Below are 25,818 nucleotides of genomic sequence, written 5' to 3' on the forward strand. Positions count from 1 at the left end.
GAGACGGATCATTTTCATCAAAGAAACTAACGACCGATGCTAGCCCAGTAATGTTCTCGACGATCGTGGAAAGAGAGTCATCAATTTCTTTCTCTCCCAAATTGGGGATGGAAATGGGCAAATCAAGGGAGTCTCTAAGCTTGTTAGTGTCGATAGCAACCGTGCCTCCAGATTGCACGTTTCTAATAGTTAATTCGTAGATCAACTCCTCTTTGCGCAAGTAGTTAAGGAGGAGAACATCGCGAGGGCCGGGCATGATAACAGAAAAATTTTGAAAAACCTCAATAAAAAATTTCCAGCAACTGAGAAAATGGTTAGAGTTCGGATCAAAACAGAGTTTAGCCGTCAAAAGGGGCGAAATTGAGACCCATTCAACCACGCTCTGCTACCACTTGTTACCGTGTTTTGGTGGTAGTTATGCATGAAAGAAGGTGCTGGGTGGTGAAGGGGTCTCAAGCTACTAAAGTGAAATTAATTTTAAAATTTAACAAGGTTATATTTTCTTTTCAAAATTAGGTAACAACAAATAGAACAGGTACTTAGTAGCCGAAACACGATTGACAAATACATTTACATAGGTACCCCATTTGGGGCTTCAAAAAGTCAGAAACATAATTCTTGAGCCATGAGCCCAACCTTACAATGAACACCATACAACAAAGGGGCCGAAAACCCCCAAACATGCCAGAAACACCGGCTTCCAATTACATCCAAAAGCCTCCTTGAGGCAGAAACACAATTTTCAAAAAGGGCAACTTCCCCTTAAAATACAAGCCTATCATAGGCCACTCCGAACTCCACCTTTAAGCCGTCCTCAAAGGACATATACACAGGGGCACAATACCCAATCTACTGAGGTCTGTTAAATGACAAGAAAGTTAATACATGACCTCTAAAATCACAATTTGAGAGGACGCGAACTTGCACTCCTAATACACTTTGTCTTTAAGACCTATTTTGGCTCTAAGGCCACTGATGCAAGGGCTAATCCCATACTACAGAGGTGACTTAAGAAATTACTAACTTACATTACTGAAGAATAGGTTGCGAAAAATAAGTTCACCTCAAACAATGTGAGTGGGAGCTCGAGAGGGTTAACACTCTCTATCCCAGTATGTCGCTTTACAAGAGAATAGAAGAAAAGAGAAGTTACATTTTAGGAAAAGGTTACATAGGGGAACGCTTAGAACCTGCCCCGAAAGTTAAACTGCTGAGCTGGCAAAGAAAAAATTTATTAATCGGCCATTACCTTATTGTTGACCGCTGCCGAGGAAAGAGGCGCTTCCCGCCTCCTGCTATGTACTTAATACACTGAAAGATGGAACAGAAGTGGCCCGGAGACCCTAAAATCAGCAGTTTAAATACTCTCGCAGAAAGTTCTAGGCGTTAGGGGAAAGAAAACACCCTCCCACAAAGATTTTATTGGGTAGGACCCCGCAACAGATTCAAGTTGGGGAAAGATACACCAGATTGGTCAGAAATTAATTGAAAAAATTCGTGATTGGATACATTCAAAACAAGGGGAAGAAAGGGGTAAATATTGCCAACTTAAACAATGACAGAAAGAAATTTAACAAAGAACAAACTCCTGAAATTAAATTTTCTCCAACAAAATAGTTCTTTGACTCCGCACTAGGGTGCACTATTGTTGATCTTCAGTAGTGTCCTCTAGAAGAGAAAGTTCACACTTCTTAATACAAGCAAGACAAAAGTACGTCGAAAATGACACAGTTCACAAACTCAAAAATCTCCAGGTAGTGACATCGTCTGAGAAATTTGGAAATTAAGACCGTAGATAAAGTTCAGACTTCCTCCAGAAGAGGAGTTTCAACTGGCGCAACTTTTAAATAAACGGTGTGGAGGTGTACCGCCCGGTACAGTTAATATTGGATTTTGTTGTAATTTATAACACATGGAGAAATACAAGATTTTAAATTAAAAAAAACGAAGTTATATTACGATCAACTGATTTAGAAGAATATTATCAAAGATCTACATATAAATTGTTAGTGGAAATGCAAGAATTTTAAGGAAGACAATCGGTTTTCATTGTATTCTATAAATAATTCAGGATTATGTATTAATAAGCATAACCCAATTTATGGTTCTTCGTATTTGGATTTACCTAAACGAATTAAGAATAAGAAAGCTATAATTAATGTTAAAAATAAAGATCAAATGTGTTTTCTATATGCAATAAAATATGTTTTAGATCAACCAAAAGATCATGTGGATAATTATATAAATAAATTTCCAGAATTAGATGAAATTTGTGAAAAATTAAAAATGAGTTTCCTGTAGAAATAATAAATATAAGGAAATCTGAAAAAGAATAAATTATATCAATCAGTGTATATACTTATAATGAAAATGAAAATTATGTTCTATAATCCACTTTATCATACTAAGAATAAACAAGAAAATCATGTTAATTTGCTTTTGATTAAAATAGACAACAACTCACGTTATTGTTGGATCAAAGATTTACCTACATTAGCTTTAAATCACACAAATATACATGAACATAGGGTGTTTATTTGTGATAGATGTTTAGGATTTTATAATTCTCAAGAAAAATTAGATAAACATGAAAACATGCAAAGATCAAAAAGAAGTAAACATAGATATGCCTAAAATGTGAGAGGATATAAAATTTAAGCATTTTAATCACTCATTAAGGCTTCCGCTTGTAGTTAATGCCGACTTTGGGTATTTATTAAAAAATATGCGTACTTGTCAACTTAGTCCTGAAAAATCATATACTAATAAATATCAAAAACAAAAGCCCCATTTCTTTTAGTTATTATATAAAATATATTCATGGAAATTATAAACCTCCAGTTGAATATGCTGGTGAAGATGATCCTAAAAATTCATAGAAATGCTTATAAAAGAATCACAGGAAATTTGTAAAAAAAATATAAAGAAAATAAACCATTACTTATCACAAAAAAGATAAAATAAATTTTAAAAATTCGAAAACTTGTTTTATTTGTGTACATGCATAAGTTAAGAATATAGAGTACGAGATCATGATCATTTAACAGGAAAATTTATGTGAGCGGCCCACGAAGGTTGAAATATTAATTATAAATATCCACCTATTCTACTGTATATTTACGTAATTTATCCAAATATGATGTTCATTTATTCTTAAAAGAATTAGGAATTGGTAAAACTGATATTGATGCAATACCAAATAATGAAGAAAAGTATAAATCATTTAGTGAAAAAGTATAAAATGGATTAACATTACGATTCTTAGATGTATATAAAATTATGGCTTCTAGTCTAGATAAATTATCAACTAATCTAACAAAGGAACAATTTAGAAAAACAGGCAAATATTTTAAAAGTGAGATTTAGATTTAATGATTATAAAAGGTGCTCATCCTTATGATTATATGAATTGTGAAGAAAAAATTCAAAAAAGAATGTTTTTATTCCGTTCTCATATAACTACTGAAGAATATATTCATGCAAAACTGGTTTGGAAGAAATTTAATATTAGGAATGTGGTAAAATATACATAATCATATAATACATCTGACTATTATTAGCAGATATGTTTGAAACTTTTAGAGATGCTTGTATTAAAGCATATGAATTAGATCCTGTTTGGTATTTTACTGCACCTTGTGTAGCATGAGATGCTATGTTAAAAATGACTAAAGTAGAACTAGATTTATTAAACGATTATGAAAGGTTATTAATGATTGAAAGATGAATTAGAAGCGTTATATCACAAAGTATAAAATGATATGCTAAAGCTAATAATAAATATATGAATAATTATTGTACCGGGCGGTACACCTCCACGCCGCTAATTTAAAATTTGCGCCAGTTGAAACTCCTCTGCTGGAGGAAGTCTGAACTTTATCGACGGAATTAATTTTCTACTTTCTCAGAAGATGTCACTACCTGGAAATTTTGGAGTTTTTGAACTGTGTCATTTTCGACGTATTTTTGTTTTGCTTGTAGAAAGAAGTGTGAACTTTCTCTTCTAGAGGACACTACTGAAGATCAACAATAGCGCACCCTAGTGCGGAGTGAAAGAACTGTTTTTTTGGAGAAAATTTAATTTCAAAAGTTTGTTCTTTGCTAAATTTCTTTCTGTTATTGTTTAAGTTGGCTGTATACCCCTCTCTTTCCCCTTGTTTTGTAGTTAGCCAATCCCGAATTTCTTTAATTAATTTCTGACCAATCCGATGTATCTTCCCCCAACTTGAATATGCTGCTTATCCCTAACCAATAAAGTGATTGTGGGCGGGTGTTTTCTTCCCTGAAACGCCTCGAACTTTCCGCGAGAGTATATAAACTGCTGATTTTAGGGTCTCGGTGCCACATCTGTTCCATCTTTCAGTGTGTAAAGTACATAGCAGGGGGCGGGAAGCGCCTCTTTCTTCGGCAGCGGTCAACAACAAGGTAATGGCCAATTAATAACTTCTTTCTTTGCTAGCTCAGCAGTTTAACTCTCGGGGCGGGTCCGAAGTTTTTCCATAATGTAACCTTCCTTAAAATGTATCTATTCTATCTTTAAACTGCATTTCGGGATAGAGAGTGCTTAACCCTCTCGAGCTCCCAATCATATTGTTTTGAGGTGAACTTATTTTTCTCAACCTATTCTTCGTTAACGTAAAGCAAATTGTTCTTTTCTAAAGTCACCTCTGTAGTATGGGATTAGCCCTTGCATTAGTGGCCTAGAGCCAAATTAGGGTTTGAAACAAATAAATTAGGAGTGCAGATCGCCTCCTCTCAAATTATTATTTTAGAGGTCATGTAATTAACCTTTTTCATTTAATAGACCTCAGTAGGTTGGGTAGGTTACCCCTGTGTCTATGTCCTGAGAGGACAACTTGAAGGTGGAGTTTGGTGTGGCCTTTGAGAGGCCTAAAGGTTGAGAGCGTGTGGCTCTTTATTGAAAATTGAGTGTTGTATGCCTCGAGGAGGCTTTTCTGTGTAATTTGGAGCAAGTGCTCCTGAACATGAATGGGGTTTTCTGCCCCTCTGGTAAAACTTATTTTTTGGAGTAAAAATTGGGCTAATTGCCCTAGAAGTGTGAATTCAGGGCTCGATGCCCAAATACTGTAAATACTGTAATTGCTCCTTTGGTTGCCTTGCTACTCTGTACCTGCCGTACTTGTTTTATTTCTTAATTTTGAAAAGAAAATATAAACTTGTTAAATTTTACATTAACTTTGATTCCGTAGTTTGAGACCCGTTCAAGCCCGCACTTTCTTTCACCTCTACCTACCGCTAAAACACGGTAACAAGTGGTCCCGATATGCAGCTTTAAAAGATAACAGATGCTAAGAGTAGTTACATTTTAGGAAAAGGTTACATGATAGAAACGCTTCGGACCCGCCCCGAGAGTTAAACTGCTGAGCTAGCAAGAAAAATAAGTTTTACCAGAGGGGCAGAAAACCCCATTCATGTTCAGGAGCACTTGCTCCAAATTACACAGAAAAGCCTCCTCGAGGCATACAACACTCAATTTTCAATAAAGAGCCACACGCTCTCAACCTTTAGGCCTCTCAAAGGCCACACCAAACTCCACCTTCAAGTTGTCCTCTCAGGACATAGACACAGGGGTAACCTACCCAACCTACTGAGGTCTATTAAATGTAAAAGGTTAATTACATGACCTCTAAAATAATAATTTGAGAGGAGGCGATCTGCACTCCTAATTTATTTGTTTCAAACCCTAATTTGGCTCTAGGCCACTAATGCAAGGGCTAATCCCATACTACAGAGGTGACTTTAGAAAAGAACAATTTGCTTTACGTTAACGAAGAATAGGTTGAGAAAAATAAGTTCACCTCAAAACAATATGATTGGGAGCTCGAGAGGGTTAAGCACTCTCTATCCCGAAATGCAGTTTAAAGATAGAATAGATACATTTTAAGGAAGGTTACATTATGGAAAAACTTCGGACCCGCCCCGAGAGTTAAACTGCTGAGCTAGCAAAGAAAGAAGTTATTAATTGGCCATTACCTTGTTGTTGACCGCTGCCGAAGAAAGAGGCGCTTCCCGCCCCCTGCTATGTACTTTACACACTGAAAGATGGAACAGAAGTGGCACCGAGACCCTAAAATCAGCAGTTTATATACTCTCGCGGAAAGTTCGAGGCGTTTCAGGGAAGAAAACACCCGCCCACAATCACTTTATTGGTTAGGGATAAGCAGCATATTCAAGTTGGGGGAAGATACATCGGATTGGTCAGAAATTAATTAAAGAAATTCGGGATTGGCTAACTACAAAACAAGGGGAAAGAGAGGGGTATACAGCCAACTTAAACAATAACAGAAAGAAATTTAGCAACGAACAAACTTTTGAAATTAAATTTTCTCCAAAAAACAGTTCTTTCACTCCGCACTAGGGTGCGCTATTGTTGATCTTCAGTAGTGTCCTCTAGAAGAGAAAGTTCACACTTCTTACTACAAGCAAAACAAAAATACGTCAAAAATGACACAGTTCAAAAACTCCAAAATTTCCAGGTAGTGACATCTTCTGAGAAAGTAGAAAATTAATTCCGTCGATAAAGTTCAGACTTCCTCCAGCAGAGGAGTTTCAACTGGCGCAAATTTTAAATTAGCGGCGTGGAGGTGTACCGCCCGGTACAATTATAATCCTAAAAATAATGAAGTTACTTAGCCTATTTAGACGCTAATAATTTATACGATTGGGATATGTCACTATATTTACACTTTTTCGGGTTTGAGTGGTGTGATCATGATTATTTTAATGGAAAAATGTTAAGCCAGTACCAGATAATTATACAGATGGTTATATATTTGAAATTTATTTGGAATATTCAGGAGAATTACGTGATTTACATAAAGATTTACCATTAGCACCTGAGGGTGAAAATAAATTATTAAGAACTTTAAATAATGAAGAAAATATGTGTTACACTATGGGAAATTAAAACTGTTCCGGTGTTTGTGTGGAACGCAGAGATAGTGAAAGAAGGTGTGGGCTTGAATGGGTCTATCTACAATATGAAAATTAATTTAAATTTTGAACGGAAGGTCATATTTCTAAAAAAAAGATTCAACAAATAACAATACGTCAGGTACAAAAGCAATCTTGAAAGAAGACAAGGAAGATCCAAGATAGTGTATTTTACAGATTATGGGCTTCAATCCCTAAGTTTTACAATTCCAGAGATACCGGATCCAGTTTACAAAAACTTAAATTAAAAACGAGGAATAATTCGTTTAAGGGCATAAATCCACTCCTTCAAGGGCATTTGCTCCCAGAATACAATATCTAGCCTTCCAGAGGCACTCGTTAACCTTATAAAACTTTGAAAAAGAGAAGACAGACTCTTAGTATGTTACTGTCCACTCAAGGCAACATTATATCAAAATTTACAATCTCTGGCCTCTCAAGCCACCATTTAGAAATTGAACTTACTTTTACAGGGGTATTTAATAGCCAAACTACTGGGCCTTCATGGAAAAAGAACAGGTTAAATAACTGACCCAAACGCAAAACGAATGGAGGCGTAAACTGCGCTCCAAGTTAATCAAAGCTCAAAAACCTACAGGGCTCTAGGCCGATGAAATAGGGGCTATTCCCAAACTACTGAGGTGAATCGCATAGAAATTACTGTAATCCATAACAAAAGGTTTCAAAATCGCAGACACCTCAAACCAAGATGAAGGGGAGCTCGAGAGGGTAACTTACACTGTATCCCCAATTAACAGTTAAATATTTTATGAAGATTTTACATTAGCCAAAATAAAAGTTACATTTTAGAAAAGTTTGTTACATAACTAAAGATTCGGACCTTCCCCTCGGAATAATTTGCGGATACAGCAAGAAAGATAGAATTATGTGGCCACTACCTTGTAGATGTTCTAGCTGCCGACGGAAGAGGCTGCCCGCCTCCTGCTTAAACACACACATTCAGAAAGACGACGATCAATTGGCAAGGAAACGTGAAAATTCGCAGTTTATAAACCCTCAGGGAAGGTCCGAGATCATTCAAGACTAATCAGGACACACCCTCTTAATTTTTATTGGCCGATTCAAAGTGAACAAGAAATGCGGCATTGGTTGAAAATTAATTACAAAAATTAGTGATTGTCTAGATTCTAAACTGGCGGAAGGAAAAGGAAGTATTGCCAGCCCAAAAATAAATGAACATAGATCAGTTATGGACCACCTAGAAATACAAAACTTATTTAAGTTATAAGTTCTTTCACCTTGCACCAGAGCGCATGATCATACGTTTTTGGTAATGTCATCTGTAGAAAAATATCCAAACTTCTTGATGTATATAAGAAAACAAGGAGAAATTCAGTCAGTTTAGGAAACGTCACAACAAAACAATTACTTAATATTTCAGTGGTGACATCTTCTGATTAAAGTTCTAACTTGTTGTGTTATTAGTTTCACTTTTTGATCGATAGGTGAGTTCTTAAGGCGCTGATTTTGAATTCGCGGCATGGAGGTGTACCTCCCGGTACAAAAAAAAATATCTAATCTAAATCTTAGATTAAAATTAACAAAAATTCATAGAGTTTTAACATTTAAACCATCAAATTGGTTTTAAAATATATACTCTTGAATACAGAAATGAGAACAAAAGCAACTAATGATCCTGAAAAAGATTTCTGTAAATTAATGAATACCACCGTCTTCGGTAAAACAATGGGAAACATTAGAAATAGACAAAATATTAAAATGATGACTGATCCAGTAAAATATACAAAATATGTTTCTAAAGTAAATTATATTCACTAAACAATATTTTTGAAAATTTAGTTGCTACTCATATGAAAAAAATAGAAGTTAAATTTGATAAACCAATTTATATTGGAATGAATATTTATGATATTTTAAAGATAAAAATATACGATTTTCACTATAATATTATGAAACAAAAATATGGAAAAATATAGATTTGTGCTATATGGATACTGATTCATTTATATATGATATAAGAACTGATTCAATTCATAACGGTATGAAGACAATGAATTTGATACAAGCGAATATAAAAAGATAATATTTATGAATTACCGCAAGTTAACAAGAAGGTTTTAGGAAAAATGAAAGATGAAAACTGTGGTAAAATGATGACGGAACACGTTAGTTTAAAATAAAAAATGTACGCGTATAGAGTAGAAGACAAAGAATATAAAAATCAAAAGGAGTCAAAGAATCAGATGTTAAAATGAAATTACTTTTTATGATTATAAAAAATAATTGACGAAAAATAAAACAATATAGAACGATGAATTTAATTAGATCCTATATATACGAATTATATTCTGTTGAATGTAATAAAATAGTTTTAATTTCTGATGATGACAGAAGATATTAGAAAAGAAAATTCTCACATTGCCTTCGGGCCATTATAATGTAAAACAAATTCAATCTAAGGAATAAAGAATTAGAATTTTCTTATATATAAATCAACCATCATATAAGTACAAAAACACCTTACTTTACCCTCCGCTACTATGTTTCAACTACCTCTATTTTTGCAGGTTAGTGAAAATAAAATTATAATTGTCAAGAAAACAATGATTTTTATAATTTCTTAGATTTTTATTTTATTTTTGCGAATTATTTTAATTGTATATGAATATTAATTTTTATGTTTGGTGATTTTTATTTATTTTTTTAAATTTTATAGAAATATTAATCTTTGATATTTTGTTCCTAAAAATGGGTCAGTTTTTCCAAAAAGTTGTTAAGTCTAGAGACATTCGTCCACCTTTACCAACCTGACAGAATTAGGGTGTGATAATTTTCGCGAAACAAGGACATCACTCAACACGGCATGGATTGTGCGCATATCTTGCTACTATTCCGGACATAGTCTATAAAGTGTTGAGTGAGTACCTGCCTGACAGGTATTCTCATATAACTACGAACATTCCCATGTTAGTTACTAATGTTGCATGTCCTTTGTGTTGCAGCGGAACGGTCACGGCTGAACGTGGATGCTGGCGAGAGCCAGGGAGTACTCGGGCGCCACCTCTCGAAGTCTGCGTCGGACTTGAGCTCCCGCCGCGATGATCTCGTTAAGGAAGGAGAGCGCCTGCCCAAACCGACGTCAGCGCCAGGTCCCAGCCAAGCGCAGTCCACATCTAGCGTGCCTCATGTCGCCCAGAAAACACACAGCTTCTTCAACACGCTCAAGGTTGGTTCAGCTCTATCACACGAAAACTAACTGTCGCCCAATGCCTGTGTCAAATATGGAAGTCTACATGAAATATTTAACAGACAGTATGATAATTGTGTCATGCGAAAAATTGTTAGATTTCTTTACGAGGTAGGGTACATTGTGAAGAAAATCAGTGCCGAGAGGTCTGCGTAACTGTAGAGACAAGGACGAGCCTGGTTCATCCAAACGAATATAAATTCCATTCCTCATAAGGTATTCGATGATGAAATATTGCATTAAAGTTCTCTAAGATGAACCTAACCTTCGAATTAACTTCCAAGAGAGAAATAATAGATTAATACCTGGAGAGGATGGGCATGGGACTGAGAACCCACGACTTATCCCCTTAGAGGTCGGGAAAACACATTGCCACACAAGGTCTCATTATAAACCGCTAACGGAAAATTTTGTCCACAGGGAAATTTATAATTGGATGAGGCGAAAATCATTCTCCCCTGAACAGGAAGATGCTGGCTAGGATATAGGCTGGAACGTATTCTGAGAAGAGTGATCCGATCCGCGATCATTTGTCGATAAGTTGATATTTCACCTAAATGGGTCAGCTAACATTTTCAACTCAAACTCATAATCCGGTAAATGTATCGGAAATATGTTTTCACTTTCAATAATGTTACTAAGGAGCTCATAATCCAACTTGCAGTGCTTTCCCAGGGTGTTGATACCTGGTGAGGTACTGACTTAACAATTTAAAAGGTACTAATAATATTTAACGTTATTTGTTTTACTTCCCACTAACTACTTTTACGGGTTTCGGAACCGAGTGAATGGCTGCGTGGTTTGAGTCACGTAGCTTTTGTGAGATAGTGAGTTCGAACCGCATTGTCGGCAGCCCTGAATGGTTTTCCGTGGTTTCCTATTTTCACACCAAGCAAATGCCAGGTTTGTACCTTAATGAAGGTAACGGGCACTTCTTTCTCACTCTTAGCCCTTTCCTATCCCGTCATCACCATAGGACTCGTGTCAGGAGAGTGAAAGGGAAATCATCCACCTTTCAATACAATACTAAAATGAAATGGCTACAAATTACATTTCATGTGTATGGTTCCGGTTTCGACCTTCTCTTGAGGTCATCCTCAGATTTACAATTCAAAATCGGCAAGTGTTGTTAAAAATGTGTACAAAACATTTTAAAATACTCTTGAGAAAAAAACATTAAATTTACAAGACGTGAATACACAACAAAAAAATACACAAAATTTTAAGCAAGTCAAATTAAAAACTGAATCCCGTTTTCAAAAGACTATTAACTTGTCGAAAATAGGTTCAACAAGTTTTCGGTATACAACGAAACACTCCTAAGTCCTCATTTGTCTGGTGGTATTTGAAAGTGCTCAAATATGTCAGCCTCGTGACGATTGATTTAATGCCACATTAAAGAACTCCTGTGGAATTCCAGTGGACCCATTCGACCTTCTGAGGAACAACCAGTTTTTCCTTCTCCGCAGGTCGTACGAAAGTCGCAGACTATCAAAAAATTTCAGGGGCGACTGGCACAGCGTTCCAGGTTTTGCTACAAGACAAAACCTCAGTACGTCGTGTGTGCTCAGAAAGATATGGTTTCAGCAAAAAGGTGCTATTGTGGTGGCCAGAAATTTTTGTAGACTTTATATTTATTGAAAACTTGCAGGAAATCCTTTATATTACTATATATGAAGGAAGGAAGGAAGGAAGGAAGGAAGGAAGGAAGGAAGCGGTAAGGTGATGGCAAAGAACTGAAGATATATTTAATTTCTGCATGGATGAAGATTAAAATTTCTCTGTTGCAGAACGTAGTGGAAAATTTGACTGACCATGTGTTTCACATAGCTATTTAAAACCGCTAACATTGAAATGAAGTGATCTTATAATTTTGCAACATTACTTGGCACTATGCTCGCCCCATGGTTTAGGGGTAGCGTGCCTGCCTTTTATCAGGAGGCACCAGGTTCGATTCTCGGCCAGGTCAGGGATTTTTACCTGGATCTGAGGGCTGGTTCGAGATACACTCAGCCTACGTGATTACAGTTAAGGATCTATCCGACTGTGAGATAGCGGCCCCGGTCTAGGAAGTCAAGAACGGTCGAGAGGATTCGTAGGCCTTCGGGCTGAGTAGCGGTTGTGCCATGGGGTTTGAGTTGGTTTGGTTTTTAGTTGACTCTATAAATGGGTATATTCTATTATTGAAGTTTACCAATAATAAAATAACTTTGTGGCAATGCTACATGTCTTGCAAATCCGATGTGTTCCTGTTTACACTGCATAATGATTTCTTGCTAGGATTGTTTACTACGCTACAGAACCATAGCAGTCTTGCCAATATGTAACGCACCTTATTATATCAACAGCGGGGAGTTCTCCTTTCGGTTTACGTAGTATTCTAACGACAGGAGCAACTTTCTTAGCCAGCAGGCCAATATGGCCAGTTCAAACTAAGTATTGAGCCAATTCTCAACCTAGGAGGTAATTTAACTCACATATGCTTTGTTCCTACTTCCTAACTCATCTTTATGGATGTACATGAGCTGTGGCTTTCTGAAGTAGTTCTCTTGTCTGAGTGCAGAGTGCGTGATATTCTCCTTACGTGCGAACCTTTATAACTTAATTAGCCGTTCTCGAGGGCTGAGAAACGAGCTGCCTGCATAAATCTGAAGTCCTTTGAGTGCTACAATAGATGCCTGACTAGGAAGAATTAGTGACTGAGATTTCAATAAAATGATCACACATTCCATTTTGTGCTCATTTCTGATTTAATCCTGTTTCAGTTTGAAAAACTGCAGTGACAAGCTACGTCAAGAAAGTTTGGGCAAAGGGAACTTGAAGATTCTTATATTTCTTATTCTGATGGTGTTGCAAATGTGAACTTTAATATTTTACAAGGCTGCAATGCAGGTTGCGATAGGGAAAACTTATCAGCTAAACATTTAAAACATGTGATAGATATTTATTCATGTTGTCCCGAATGATAGTACACTTACCTTCTTATAACGGTTTACGGCAGTTTGCCAAGTCGGGGCCGTGGTAAACAGACGTTTCTCTGCACATTGATAGTGCCGATGTCATCTTGGTACTTATACATACGAGGGTTGAAAATAAAATATTGCCAGCACTGTCGGGACGACGGTACAACACCGCGCATTCACTAGAACAGGCAGTGAAGTGCAACAGTGAGTGCTTGTGTCGTTGCGTATAACACCTGAAGCAGTCAGTGCAGCGAGTGTGGGCAGTTGAAGTGGGTCAAGTGTTCTATACCGCCCTAACACGTGTTTCCAAAGTTACAACAGTGATCGTGGAACAGGATACGAGCGACACATGACCTAAAAGCACGGGAATGTTACCAAGGCTTACTTGCCAGGCTGAGTGGCTCAGACGGTTAAGGCGCTGGCCTTCTAACCCCAACTTGGCAGGTTCGATCCTGGCTCAGTCCGGTGGTATTTGAAGGTGCTCAAATACGACAGCCCCGTGTCGGTAGATTTACTGGCACGTAAAAGAACTCCTGCGGGACTAAATTCCGGCACCTCGGCGTCTCCGAAGACCTTAAAAAGTAGTTAGTAGGACGTAAAGCAAATAACATTATTATTATTATTATTATTATTATTATTATTATTATTATTATTATTATTAAGGCTTACTTGAAGTCTGTGGGAAAGATGCATTACCATATCGGTCTGTTGCACGATGATCAAGTGCGTTCAGTGGAGGATGGGATTGTGTCCGTGGATTTTTCCAGCCTAGTTCGGCAGTCCATTCCCGAAGGCCACGTAGAGATAGTGCGAGGCCTCATTGCTGTAGGTCACTGATGGGCTGTCCGGGAATTATCCTTACACGTTGCTCTTAGTTATCAGTCGGTGTGACACATCCTGAAGAACATTCTCAACCTGAGGAAAACTGTATCTTGCTGACAAACGTGTGGGAATATAGCTTGTACCTATCTTGACAGATACAGCAATGAAGGTGGCGCATTTATGCGGCATATTATGGCCTTTGACGAAACAAGGGACGGGCATATAAACCCGAGCCAAAGCAGCAATCGAATGAATGGTGGCACCGAAGATTTTCGTGTTCAAAGAAAATGTACAGGTACTCAGTAAGGAAAATATGATGTCGATGGTGACATACGGAGCCGAATTAGTCAACGTTAGTAATGCTCGACCCGAAGGTGAAATTGCAACGCACTCCACGAGCACGACTAGTCTGGCTACGCCACGGAAATGCCTAAATTCCTTGGGGAAATATCCGCGTTAGGATATTGCAGGAAAATTCACTTTGACATGTGCCAGAAACAGGGACTACCGTGCTCTGCAGATCGCATTAGAAAGTGCTGGGAACATTCTCTCCTATATATTACCCTGAAGTCAGTAGGTTTAAAATTTGCAAATACCTAGCCGCGGTGAATGAATGATCAGGAGGATACCCAGGGTACCATACTCGAATATCCCTTGGAAATTTGGTATGTATGCATTTCGGATATTAAGTTCAGAAACAAACCTTTCCAATTTTTTCTTAATAGCGGACATTAATACGTAGGTATTTAGTGAGCTTGCGCATGTAGTGTCCACTAAAAACTAAAATAATGGGCAAAGGGTTAGTACTGTCACCAAATAAACCCCAGAATGTGCACGTAAGATACACTGTTATACAAAACTGGCCACATACACTTATTCTCTAACCGTAATGGTTCTTCAGAAAATCTGGCTTTTGTTTGTAAAGGAACTCGTTCCAGACCATCTGATCTAGAGTGTTGTACTGTGTTTGACACGTGTTTGGTAGGTCTTGCTAAATAAAATTGGAAACCAGCGTATGTGAAGGTTGCTATTTAAAAATTACACGTCAACGAAGTGAACAAACAGAAGTCATAGACATCGCCAACTATCGGCACTTCAACAACGGGTATGTTCTGTTAGCTAGAATATAAAATGTCGATCTAATCCTTTATCCAGAACTTCCCCCTCCTCTTTACCTTCGACAGGTCATGGCGACGATTCATTATTTTGCTGTCCTGATGTAGTTGCTCCAAGTCTGTCGGTCTGCCCCTACAACGGCAGTCTCGTGGAAATATTTCACCACTAGAAGCTGAAGCTGATTGGGTGTCTTCTTCGAGGTTTCTTGTAATTAACCTTTTGCTCCATCGCAAGGTTCTCTAAAGTGTCTGAACTTTGGGCGATATGTTCTAAGTATTGGAGGTAAGCCAGGTTGATCTTCTCGATAAGTCCAGGCTAAATGCCTATTTCGTCTAGCATGGACGTATTGGTTCGGTGTTCAGTCCTAGAAATGCGGAGAGTACATCGTTAGATTTATATATTTATGATCTCTAGTTTTTTCCCTCTGCCTGTTTGATTGTCATATTTTAGCTGTGTAGGTGGCAGTGAAACAAACTTGTCCTGCTCAGCTTTTGGTGGCTGCCTTCACTATGGCCCTTCTTTTCTTCATTTTGTCAGAGTATCTTCAGAATAATGTGTCTTCCTCATAGTGGACTGGTTCCTTGCCAAGCATCGCGTTTGCCTTCCTTCTGTATTCCCTGCTTCACCATGAGAATCTATAGATTCTGAACAAAAGCATTCAGGGTCAGTGCATCGTGGACGTACCACAAGTTCCTCAGATAGATATACCTCCTTTCCAGTCATCAAGCAATTTCCTTATTCTGTTTAAAAAGAATTTAAAAAAGAAAATATGTAGGTGGCAATGCCGTTAATATCCGGAAGGAAACTGGTTCCAGGAAAATATGTAGTGAATTATATCATTTAAACTCGTTACAAAACCATATAAAAGCATCCTGTAATTAACAAAGTGTATATAAACCTTCATGAGTGAACTAGCTAAGAAATCTCCATTAACCGTGCTCCTTCCTTTTGATCTTACTTGTTCTCGAGGACGTAGTTACATTCTTTAAAGTCACTAAAATACTTCCTGGAACGTAGAGCGAGTTTGTCGTCCGGTTATGGTTCCGTACCTGTGAGCTCGCATTCGGAAGATGGTAGGTTGGAATCCCACCGGCGGCAGCCCTCAAAGTGGTTTTCCGTCTTTTCTTGTTTTCATACCCCCATAAGGCCAAGGCCGCTACCCTCTCATTTAGGATTACGTCGAAACTGATCCGTCGCTCAAGTTAGCTCCTTTACCGAGCTTGATTAACAGGTCCCTGCAATTTAATTAACTACTTTCCTAGCTCGGCACGTGACACGAAATGTTGGCACCAGATTTCGTCCCCTGTCGCAATTTATTAAAAAAACGCTGGAAGATTACTTTAAGTTTTAGATATAACTCACATTGTGTCAAGTTTTAGCATTAATTTAGTTTAATTAGTTAGCTGGATTCAGTTTTAATTTCATTTAAATTTTATCAATTTAATTATTCTGTTCCTATTTTACGTTTGGTTTTACCTCGCACCGACACAGATATGTCTTATAGTGACGATGGAATAGGAAAGGCCTAGGAGTTGGAAAGAAGTGGCTTTGCCCTTAATTTGCCTGATGTGAAAACGGGAAATCACTGAAAACCATCTTCAGGGCTGCCGACAATGGGGTTCGATCCCACTATCTCCAAGACACAAGCTCACAGTTGCACTCCCCTGACAGCACGGCCAACTCGTTCGGTTTATTCTGTTTAATTTGGGACTGTAAACGTAATATGGTTAAGAGCAAGAAGACCTTGGTCACTAAACTAGGCACTAAATAAATAAATAAATAAATAAATAAATAAATAAATAAATAAATAAATAAATAAATAAATAAATAAATAAATAAATAAATAAATAAATAAATAAATAATATCGGCTAAGATAATCCAGGCAATTCCTAATCCGCAAGGCTTTCTGTTGATGGACGTAGTTCTAGGGTAATTGTTCGGAGCACACTTTCTGATGCCCCTGTTCCCCGCGCGCGATGCTTTGTATGGATCCGACACTGATTTGACGGACGTTGACAGCTCACGTACGGTGATACGGCGATCATCCTGTCCACAGTGGCAGTACAGGCACCCATCCATATCGTGCGAGGTCCACTCAACATTCCCGCCCATCTCGAAACATGCCAAACAACTTGAAAGCAATGCTTCGTTTATACATATGCGTCCTTGTACACGGTTTGCATTTAACCAAACGTGCATTTGACGAAGCACTTTCTTTGAAGAAGAATTGAATCGCACCATGTTGAACTGCATTTGGCTGGACGTATCCGTTACTCATCACTAGGGTCGGATTTCTTTGACAAGTCAGTTTTCCTTAACATTATACCATGTAGTCTTGCATTTTCAACATGTTTAAAAGAATCATGAAAATAAAGCAGGTTTTTGGGCATATTTTGGCCATTTTTAGTTTTGTGGCATATTATGAACAAAATCTCAAAATCCTACAATTAAGCAGTTATCAAATATCCCATTTATCCTTTTCCTATAAACTATACTTTATTATTCCGTCCCATACTATGTGAACAGATCTTCAAAATATACAGCTTTTTATTATTAAGGAGATTACACACAGAAACAAAACACACTAGCTCCTCCCAAAGAGGTCCAAGAAGTACAATTAAAGTTCTGTGATTCACGCTGGTGCTGCCACATCCTCCCACCTAATTTTCTGAAATGAAAATTACTAAACGTAGTGACATGGTATCTTCCTTTTCTGCATGTCTAAACGATGCGGCGCTTTCACCAGTCTTCCATATCGAGTAACTTGAGGGTCAATACTAAGACCTGGTGGTATCTAAACGACACTGGTGACTCAGTATGATCATAAGAATCTGAACTAGAAGCCGCAACAGGATCCAACACCTCTTCACTATCCTTGTTAGACTGGCCTTCTTCCTCAACGTATGTACAAGATGACAGAGGCCAAGAATCGTGATGTTGTCTCAACCATGGGGGCCAATCCCTCCAATGTGAAGCGACGAGATGCTCAATTGTACATCCTCTAGAAGGGAGGTCAGCGAGATTCAAAGGTCCAGGAATGTGCTTCCACTCAACCTCCTGAGTTAATTTTCGTATCTCCTTAACACGATTCCTGACAAAGACTGGCCACTCTTCTTCTCTTCGGATCCAGGCAAGCACCGTGCTCGAATCACTCCATGCATGAATGGGTTCGGTGGTCCAACCAATGGCATCTCGAACAGAATTCAGCAATCTCGCCCCGATGGTAGCTGTCATCAACTCTAATCTTGGCATCGTAAGTTTCAAGGATAGCGCAACCCTCGACTTAGACAGCACCATATTGACCTCTACATCTCCCCTTTCAGCTTCACTGCGCAAACCTACGCACGCAGCATACGCCTTGAAACTTGCCTCAAGGAAATGTGCAGTGAACGATTGTGAGAAGTCCCAATATTTCGAGGGATGTTTATTTCTTTGAGTAGAGGAACTCGTTGAAGCCAAGCTTTAAAAATATTTTCGTTTTCATCATCTATAGGGTCATCCCTGTCCAATTTCTTCTCCCATAGGTTCTGTAACATCAGCTTCAAACTCAAAGTTGCAGGTCCACTAAAGCCAATTGGGTCGAATATTCTCTGTGTCGTGGAGATAACGTTCTTCTTTGTAAGACAGCCCATCTGAGTAGCTTTCTCCCACCAATTGATGTTTAGACTGATCTTGTCACTCTTACGATCCCATTTCAGTCCTAGCATAGGAGCCGACTCTTCATAAGAGTCACCTAAGAGCTCCCACACTCTGAGATTAAATCCTGCTTTAGCCATAACAATGTAGCAAGAGTCGGCAGATATTCAGCCTCTGAAGGACTGTCTACACTCATAGCTAAGTTATCGACATAGAATCCGGTCTTCAGCTTGTTCAAAACTGCACCATCTTCTACAGGATAACTCTCAACACATTTACTGAGATGGTGATCGAGAACTGCGGCTAAGATGAAAGGGCTACAGGTCACCCCGAAAACCACGCGGGAGTGTCTCAATGTCATTAACCTGCCGTCACTGTCCCACCACAGGAACTTGAGGTAGTCTCTATCATCAGGATGAATTGCAATCTCTAGAAAGTCTTTCTCTAGGTCCGCTGAGACACCCACGGTTTTCTTTCGAAATCTCATCAAAATGTCGGGCAACAGTTCAGTGAAATTCGGTCCTTGTTCCAAGTATTCATTAAGTGAAGGAAAACCAGCAATTTTTGCAGAGGTGTCAAAGACGGGGCGCACCTTTTTTGGTATTGCTAGTCTCTTTAATCACTGGACGATGGGGCAAGTAGTGTCCCTTACCATTCTCCTTCGCCTTTTCAAAGTTGTTAAGCTTCAACCTTTCACGAAATAATGAATCTTCAAATAAATTTTTGGAACGGCGCATCTTTCTTGTTGTTCTCACCAGCCGACCCTCTGCCACTTCAAGATTAGAGGACAATTCTGAAACAAGGGACCACGGAAGTCGAACCTGGTATTGACCGTCCACATATTCAACAGTACTCTTAAAATGTTCCTAAACAGTTAATCGCTTAGCTTTTCGATCTTGCTTCTCAGCTGAATCACAGATACCAATGGCCTCAAGTTTCCACGGATCAGCAATGTCCCCATCAACTACAGTTGTCATAGTGTAGGTTGTGGCAAGATTGGTACAGCAGCTGGCAATGGGTGTCTTCTTCTCACTGCCCATTAGAGTCCAGCCAAATAAAGTTTCAACTGCCACAACACCAGAAGAAAGAATTACTCTGTTGCCAGACCAGATCTTGCCCGCTATATCAGCTCCTATCAGTACATCTATGGGCCCAGGCATGTCTTCAATGAGCTTGAAACCTAATTGTTGAAGCTCTTCCTTCATTTCCGTGCTGAGCCTGGCCAACGGGATAAACGAAGCGATGCTGGCTTGGTCCAGTACTGAAAACCTACAGGCGAAGTCTCTATCTAACCCTAGTAGATGAGCTTTATAACAGCGGTGCCTCACCAATCCGAGGTTACAGCCTCCAAACAGAGAATGAATCAGACTTTCTTCACCAATGGCATTACACTTCATTTCTCTCGCCAAGCTACTTATGATATAGGAGCGTTGTGATCCACTGTCTATTAAAACACGAACCCTTCGCTGCTTATCACCATTGTACAGAATAGCAGCGAAGGACTGCAAGAACACTTCATTTGAGACACCAAACATCAAGTTATGATTAGTAGCAAGGAGATCTAATTCCGAAGAAGGACGTGCCACAACGTTTCCCTTTTCTACCTCTGAACTGGCCGTGACTTTGCCACACATCACCAGAATGTGTCGGCCCCTACAAGAACTACACCTCGCCCGACATCGATTTCCAAGATGGCCCTTCTTGGTGCAGGCGAAACAACAACCAGCCTGAGCTAGAAGCTTCCTTTTCTCATCAATAGACATGGTCACGGCCTTCTGACAGTCAGTGGTACTGTGTTTGCCTTCACAAAATAGGCACTGATTCGTAAGACAGATTGGCTAAGTCAGCTGCGGTAGCACAAAGCTGAGTCTCACAAGAAGAAGAATTTCCTCTATCCATCGGTTGCGAATTAGAAGTACCGAAACGAGTATTAGCAAGGGCCATACGCTCTTCCGCCTGTACTTCTCTTTTGACAAAAGTAATTAAATTATCCATCTGTTGCTCTAAGGTCCTATCACAATCTCCATTGGTACGCTCCCACTGCTTCAACGTTTCTAGTGGCAAACATGACTCGACTAACGGGAAGAGAATGGCAGCGTAATTATCGGATTTTATCTGCAACGATTCTAATGCACGTAATAGTGTTTCTAATCTGTCATAAAGTACTGACAGTTTCATGTTCCTATGATCAGTAACTAGTTTTAACAATTCCCTAATGTAATGTTGTACCAAGATATCCTTACGACCGAACCTCTCCTTCAGTGATTGAATCGCTTTCTCATAATTCTCGCCTGAAGGCGGAAAACTTTCTACAATGGACCTGGCCCTAGATTTAGGTACTGTAGCCTGCAACAGGTATTGGAATTTTTCCTCGTTACGAAGTTCCGGGTCTCTATCAATATGGGAAAACTGTGCCCAGAATCCAATCCACAGGGAGATCTCGCCACCGTATCTAGCCAATTCCAAATTCGGTAACCTAAGCCGATTTCTTCCAGAATCACATGACTCGGAAAGAGATCGTGCCACATTTACTTGGGACTTCTTCAGTTCATCAACCTTGCCTTTCAGTGTACAATACTTCTCTTTGTACTCATCAACTGTCTCAAACTCTTGTAAGATTTCCTCGTCGGTACACTCACTTAAATAAAGTAAATCCTGTATATCATTATCGAGAGCCACAATATCGTCGTGTCTGATCTCAAGTACAGAAAACTTAGAGACAATTTCGTCTACAGTGACTTTCTTACTAATCATTTCTATGACGGCGTTATAGTGCTTCGTGAATACTGACTGTTACGGAGATATCCGTGGTAGTTATGCGTGAAAGAAGGCGCGGGCGTGAACGGGTCTCAAACTACGGAATCAAAGTTAATGTAAAATTTAACAAGGTTATATTTTCTTTTCAAAAACAAAGAAATAACAAGCACGGCAGGTACAAAGTAGCAAATCAAAAGGGTAGTTACAATATTTACAGAATTTGGGCTTCGCGCCCTGACTTTACACTGTTTGGGCAATCAGCTCAGTTTTACCCCAAACACAAGTTTCAACAGAGGGGCAGAAAACCCCATTCATGCCTAGGAGCCCTTGCTCCCAATTACACTGAAAAGCCTCCACGAGGCGTACAACACTCAATTTTCAAAAGAGCCACTCGCTCTCAAATTTAAGCCTCTCCCAGGCCACACCAAACTCCACCTTCAAGTTGTCCTCAACGGACATAAACACAGGGGTAAAATACCCAATCTACTGAGGTCTATTAAATGAAAAGCAGGTTAATTAAATGACCTCTAAAATAACAATTTGAGAGGAGGCGAACTTGCACTCCTAATACACTTTGATTAAGACCTACTTGGCACTAGGCCGTTAATACAAGGGCTAATCCCATACTAAAGAGGTGACTTAAGAAGAGAACAATTTGTTTTACGTTATCGAAGAATAGGTTGAGAAAAATAAGTTCACCTCAAAACAATATGAGTGGGAGCTCGAGAGGGTTAGCACTCTCTATCACAGTATGTAGCTTTAAAAGAGAATAAATGAAAAGAGTAGTTACATTTAGGAAACGGTTACATGGTGGAAAGCTTAGAACCCGCCCCGAGAGTTAAACTGCTGAGCTAGCAAAGAAAGAAGTTATTAATCGGCCATTACCTTGTTGTTGACCGCTGCCGAGGAAAGAGGCGCTTCCCGCCTCCTGCTATGTACTTAATACACTGAAAGATGGAACAGAAGTGGCCCGGAGACCCTAAAATCAGCAGTTTATATCCTCTCGCAGAAGTTTCTAGGCGTTAGGGGAATGAAAACACCCTCCCGCACATTCTTTATTGGCTAGGGTACAGAAACATATCCAAGTAGGGGGAAGACACATCGGATTGGTCGAGAAAAAACTCAAAGAAATTCGGGATTGGATAAATCTAAAACAAGGGGAAAAAGAGGGGTATACAGCCAACTTAAACAATAACAGAAAGAAATTTAGCAAAGAACAAACATTTGAAATAAAAATTTCTCCAACAAAATAGTTCTTTGACTTCGCACTAGGTTGCACTATTGTTGATCTTCAGTAGTGTCCTCTAGAAGAGAAAGTTCACACTTCTTACTTCAAGCGAAACAAAAACACATCACAAATGACACAGTTTTAAAACTCAAAGTTTTCCATGTGGTGACATCTTCAGAGAAAGTAGAGAATTAATAGCGTAGATAAAGTTCAGACTTCCTCCAACAGAGGAGTTTCAACTGGCGCACATTTTGAATTAGCGGTGTGGAGGTGTACCGCCCGGTACACTGACCTTAAAATTCTACGCTTCTTCAAGGCCGATTTCCAAATGTCTTCTTTTTCCACAGTCGTCATCGCGATGGTCGCAAAATAAAATAAAAACTACTCCGGAAGAATAGACGATATTCAATAACAACCGAACCTGATAGCACTGTACCGGGCGGTACACTTCCGCGCCGCTAATTCAAACTTTGCGCCAGTTGAAACTCCTCTACTGGAGGAAGCCTGAACTTTAACCACCATGTTAATTCTAAAGTTTCTCAGAAGATGTCGCTACTTGCAAATTTTGAAGTGTTCTGAACTATGTCAATTTCGATTCAATGTTGTTTTCTCTGTAGTAAGAAGTGTGAACATTCTCTTCTAGATGACACTACTGAAGGACTACAATTATGCACCCTAGTGCGAAGTGAAAGAACTGTGTTTTTGGAGAAATTTGGTGTTCATAAGTTTGTTCTTTATTAAATTTCTTTCAGTCATTGTTTAGGTTGGCTGTATAACCCTTCACTTTCCGCCAGTTTTGAATTCGACCAATGAGTAATTTCTGTAATTAATTTTCCACCAATCCTGGTTTTCTTCTTCACTTCTGACATGTAATCTTTTGGTCGTCCAATAAAAGGATTATGGGCGGGTGTTCTCATTCCTGAAAGGTCTCGAATGTTCCGCGAGGGTATATAAACTGCTGATTTTCGGGTCTCTGCGCCACTTCAGTAACATCTATCAGTGTGTAAATTATGTAGCAGGGGGCGGGAAGCACCTCTTTCTTCGGGCAGCAGTTCAACCACCAGGTAATGGCCGTCTTATAACTTATTTTCTTGCCAGCTCAGCAGTTTAACCCTCGGGGCGGGTTCGAAACATTCTACCACGTAACTTTCCTCTAAAATGTAAAAGTCTCTTGATTTAAATTCTGCCTCTGTAACTACATATGGGGATAGAGAGTGCTTAACCCTCTCGAGCTCCCACTCATATTGCTTTGAGGTGAATTTATTTTCACTACCATTTCTTCCCTTCTAATGTAATGTAAATCGTTTTCTTATATAAGTCACCTCTTTAGTATGGGATTAGCTCTTGCATTAGCGGCCTTGTGCCAAGTATGTTTTAATAAGGCGTATTTGGAGTGCGGTTTCGCCTCCTCTCAACTTGGTATTTTGGAGGCCATGTAATTGACCTGTTTCTTTACTTAATAGCCCTCAGTAGGTTGGGTATTTTTACCCCTGTTTTCATGTGTTTGGAGGTCAGCTTGAAAGTTGAGTTTGGTGTGGCCTTTGATAGGCTGGAACTTTGAGAGCGGGTTGCTCCTTCAAAAAAGGTTTCTGTGTGCCTCGAGGAGGCTTTACTTTGTAATTGGGAGTAAGTGCCCCCGGGCATGATAGGGGTTTTCTCCCCGTTTTGTTGAATCTTGTATATTCGAGTAAAGTTGGGCTAATTGCTCAAGAATTGTGTGTCTGGGTCTCAGAGCCCAAATCCTGTAACTACCGTAATTGTACATTCTTGATTGGTTGCTAGGCTATTGTGTACCTGTTATATTTGTTATTTCTTGATCTTGAAAAGAAAATATAACCTTGTTAAATTTTAAATTAACTTTAATTTCGTAGATTGAGACCTATTCATCCCAGCACCTTCTTTCCCCTCTAACTACCACGGATAACTCCGTAACAAGCACATACAAGGTTCAGTGAAAACATCAACTCCAATACAACAGACAAGTCCTGTCACGGTCGCCAAATGTCATATATCGTACGATTAAGCAGTTATCAGATATCCTCTTTATCCTTTTGCTATAAACTATACTTTATTATTCCGTCCCATACTATGTGAACAGATCTTCAAAATATACAGCTTTTTGTTATTAAGGAGATTACACACAGAAACAAAACACACTAGCTCCTCCCAAAGAGGTCCAAAAAGTACAATTATAGTTCTGAGATTCACGCTGGTGCTGCCACAGAATATTTTATAAAATTCAGTATAAGCTCGAGAAGTTATTTTTCAGGATAGACTGGAAAATACTCCCACTGAAGAAGAGTGTATAGAATGTTTCTAGTAGGTGAGAGCTATTGTTGGCTGGTTGGGCCAGTTCCTGATAACCTGGCTATTCTTTACAAGGAAGCAGAGGCAATTCTGCACTTATTTGTTATTATTCATGTTACCGAGTTTTGTGGATGTGCAGAGGTGAAAGAAGGTGCGGGGGTGAATAGGTCTCAAAATACGAAATTAAAGTTAAGATAAAATTTAACAAGGTTATATTTTCTTATCAAGACCAAGAAATAAAAAGAATCACAGAAACACAGTTGAATATCAACCTCCCGGTACAATTATTATTATTGTTATTATTATTATTATTATTATTATTATTATTATTATTATTATTTTTACGGAGTATAGTGGATGTGCAGAGGTGAAAGAAGGTGCGGGGGTGAACAGGTCTCAAAATACGAAATTAAAGTTAAGATAAAATTTAACAAGGTTATATTTTCTTTTCAAGATTAAGAAATAACAAGTAGAACAGGTACTCAGTAGCCGAAACACAATTCGAAAATGTACAATTACAATTTTTACAGAATTTTGGCTTCGAGCTCCGGACTCACAATTCTTGAGCAATTAGCCCAACTTTACCCAAATATAAGGTTCGACAAAGGGGCAGAAAACCCCAATCATGCCCAGGAGCACTTGCTCCCAACTACACAGTAAAACCTCCTCGAGGCACGCAGAAACAAATTTTAAGAAAGAGCAACCCGCTCTTAAGTTCAAGCCTATCAAAGTACAAGTACATGAAAACAGGGGTAAAAATACCCAACCTACTGAGGGCTATTAAGTAAAGAAACAGGTCAATTAC

The 25,818-nt window shown here is 38.8% G+C and overlaps 1 protein-coding gene across 1 annotated transcript in view; it reads left to right on the forward strand.

Moving 5' to 3' along the window:
* The first annotated feature begins 10,115 nt into the window (after nucleotides 1-10,115).
* Mctp (multiple C2 domain and transmembrane region protein) overlaps nucleotides 10,116-25,818 on the forward strand; it is a 1,410,470-nt gene continuing 1,394,767 nt past the window's right edge. Inside the window, exon 1 of the mRNA XM_068227784.1 lies at nucleotides 10,116-10,162. The gene's annotated coding sequence lies outside the window, so the exon portion shown is untranslated. The remainder of the gene's footprint in view (nucleotides 10,163-25,818) is intronic.

This window comes from Anabrus simplex, chromosome 5, assembly GCF_040414725.1.
Source record: "Anabrus simplex isolate iqAnaSimp1 chromosome 5, ASM4041472v1, whole genome shotgun sequence".
NCBI classification, from domain to species: domain Eukaryota; kingdom Metazoa; phylum Arthropoda; class Insecta; order Orthoptera; family Tettigoniidae; genus Anabrus; species Anabrus simplex.